Source organism: Nicotiana tomentosiformis, chromosome 4 (genome assembly GCF_000390325.3).
Source record: "Nicotiana tomentosiformis chromosome 4, ASM39032v3, whole genome shotgun sequence".
NCBI classification, from domain to species: Eukaryota; Viridiplantae; Streptophyta; class Magnoliopsida; order Solanales; family Solanaceae; genus Nicotiana; species Nicotiana tomentosiformis.
Genome location: NC_090815.1, coordinates 56,029,940 through 56,032,786, shown reverse-complemented (window position 1 = coordinate 56,032,786; position 2,847 = coordinate 56,029,940). Strand labels below are relative to the sequence as shown.

The following is a 2,847-nucleotide window of genomic DNA, read 5'->3' as shown; positions in this document are numbered from 1 at the left end:
ATGAGTTTCAAGCTTCTCATCGGTTTTCTGAATGAAGGCCTTTATGAGATCTTCTATGCCAGACTAAATGGGCTGTTGAGGTTGAAATTGCTGCCTCTGTTAATTTTGGTAGACTGGAGCTTGTCCTTGGGTTCTAGAATTATTTTGTTGCCATGCATTCGCAGTACCCCCAGATGAACTCCATGACAAATCGGGGGTGTCTCTGACCCATTGCATTAAAGTTGTAATTACCCACAACATTCACTTCCTCAATTAAGGCTTGACACTCATGAGTTGGGTGTCCTCTTCCACATATATCACAAGCTGCATGAGGATCACTTTGTATCGAGGCTAAGGTCGGCTTCCTTATCTCTTTCGCCATGGCATCAAGCTGTACCTGCACAGATGTGTTAGCATCAACCTGGTAAACACTAGTCGCTCTTCTTTTTTCAGCACTCTCAGAGGGCTACTGATTTGCATCTTCGGATAACTCATCAAGAATTGTATCTATCTCCTCTAGAGTCTTCATCATCAACGGACCTCCAACTACATTACTCAATGTTCTACGTGACGCCGGTGTCAATCCATCCCAAAAGTCCTGGAGTTGTATCCAGAGTTCAATTCTACTATGTTGACACTTTCTGACTATTTCCTTAAACCTCTCCTAAGCTCCAAAAACAGTTTCAATATCTTTCTGGCAGAAATAATGGATCTCTCTTCTAAACTTGCCCGTTTTAGCTGAGGAGAAATATTTATCAAGAAATTTTCTGGTCATCTCCTCCCAAGTTCTAATTGATCCCGTTGGCAAGCTCCAAAGCTACTGCTTAGCATTATCTTTCAATGTGAAGGGGAAAGCCCTTAAGTACACTGCATCTTGTGACACACCATTATATTGAAAGGTGTTCATAATCTCCTCGAAGTCCATCAGATGTGTGTTTGGATCTTCGTTCATCTTCCCTCTGAAGACACAACAATTTTGAAGAGTTTGGAGCAACCCTTGCTTCAATTCGAAATTGTTCACTATAACTGGACGTGGTCTAATACTTGACAATCCTTGGTTCTAGACCGGTCTAGCGTAATCATCAAGTGGTCTCCCAGCACCGGGAGCTATGTTTCTGAATTGGCCAGCACCCATGGGTTGATTTTGATTAAGTCTGTGACCCCTCTCTTCTTCATAGATGTGCTGCGCATCTCTAATAGCTGCTTCCTTAGCATCTCGCGCAGCTTTTTCTCTTCGTTGGGCTGCTTCTCTTGCAGCCAAATCCACATTATCATCATCTCCAGCCATAGTTTCTTTGGTTAAGGATTTCTCAACCTTCTCTATATTCTTAGGATGATTTCTTTCCTTTCTCAGCTATTGCAGTTATTTTTCTATTTCTGGTTCGTATGGTAGCAATTCTTACCTGCAACCTTCGCACAGTCAAAGAACACCAACCGTAAAAGGGAAAAATAAAAAAAAAGGAATTCCTTAATTAGCACTACAAACTATTTCAAACACTATTGAATGCCAATCCCTGGCAAAGGCACCAAAATTTGACGAGCGCAAAACACACACTTAAATATGCTCGCTAGTCGAATATAGTATAATATAATAGCGTATCCACATGGATTGGAGTTAAACAGTATTATTGTAGTTTGTAGCTAGATTGATATCCAACATAATCAATAGTTTAGAATTATGTGATTAAAAACTAAAATTAACTAAGAATCTAAAACTAATTGACGAATTACAATTGAACAAAAGTGAGCAAGGAAGATATCAATGGGTGAAAATAGGGATTGATTGGATAGGTGCAAGATAAATGTCTGGGATTTAACTCTAGATAATTCACTTCTAATGTTCAAGTGAGTCTCTCGAATTCACTCCATTATTAGTTCAAACGTTTAGTAGAAACTCCTCTCTCAATTCAGTATCAACCTCACAATATGAACCAATGTAAGCTTAGTGAAGATATGCAAGAATTCGTAGTGGATTGGTCTTTAGGAGAACCTATTTCGATTATCCTCCTAACTAGGTTTAATCAAACATTCAACTATCCTTTTTCGATTACTTAAGAAGAATTAATGAATTCAACCAACAAGATAATGCAAAGAGATCACAAGTTATGCCTCTCTCGAATACATGAACATGTGAATATAGATGCAACAATTAAAATATCCAAAACGATTCAATACATACAAACTAGAGTTAATATCCACAAACAAATATCAATACACCAAATCCATCAAACTCTAAAGGGAACTACTCCATATCATCATAGTTATGTTTAAAGTAAAGAAAAACATAAAACGATCCAAACTCTTGTCTTGATTGAGGATTGAATGATGAATTCCTTGTGATTTTACTTCTCCACCTCCTACTTAGCCTCCTTAGGCCTTGGACGTGTCAAAAAAGTCCAGAAAATAATGTTTTTCCATGTATATATATATACCAAGTAGGGTCGGGCCCAAACGAAAACACCTTTTCCTACGCGAAATAGGACAATTGCTCTCTGTAAAATTTACACAGGCGCACCGCATGGGGTGACTCGCCACGCAGGGAATTAGTGGGGAAATCTATAGAGTTGATTTCTAACAGGCTGCAGGAAAATACACAAGCGCGGCGCACCACGCGCCGCGGGTGTGTTGTTTTCTTAGAGTCCAGATTTTTCTTGACTTTTTGATATCGAGACATGGTTTTAGATTCCCGAACACTATCTAGGCTTTATCCCTTGGGCTTTTACTCAAACATCAAATCTCCAAATCACTTGAATTCATTCCTTAACATCTACATAGCTTGGAATCCTCCTACAAGGCATAAAACACATAATTAGTGCAAAACACTAGTGATTAAAGCTCAAACTCAATTAGAGTGCAATAAATTAGAGT

At 38.8% G+C, this 2,847-nt stretch overlaps 1 non-coding gene across 1 annotated transcript; it reads left to right on the top strand.

Annotated features, from left to right (window-relative positions):
• The first annotated feature begins 599 nt into the window (after nt 1-599).
• LOC117279210 (small nucleolar RNA R71) lies at nt 600-706 on the top strand. Its single transcript, XR_004509623.1, has one exon. It is a non-coding gene; the product is annotated as a small nucleolar RNA R71 (small nucleolar RNA).
• The last annotated feature ends 2,141 nt before the right edge of the window (nt 707-2,847 follow it).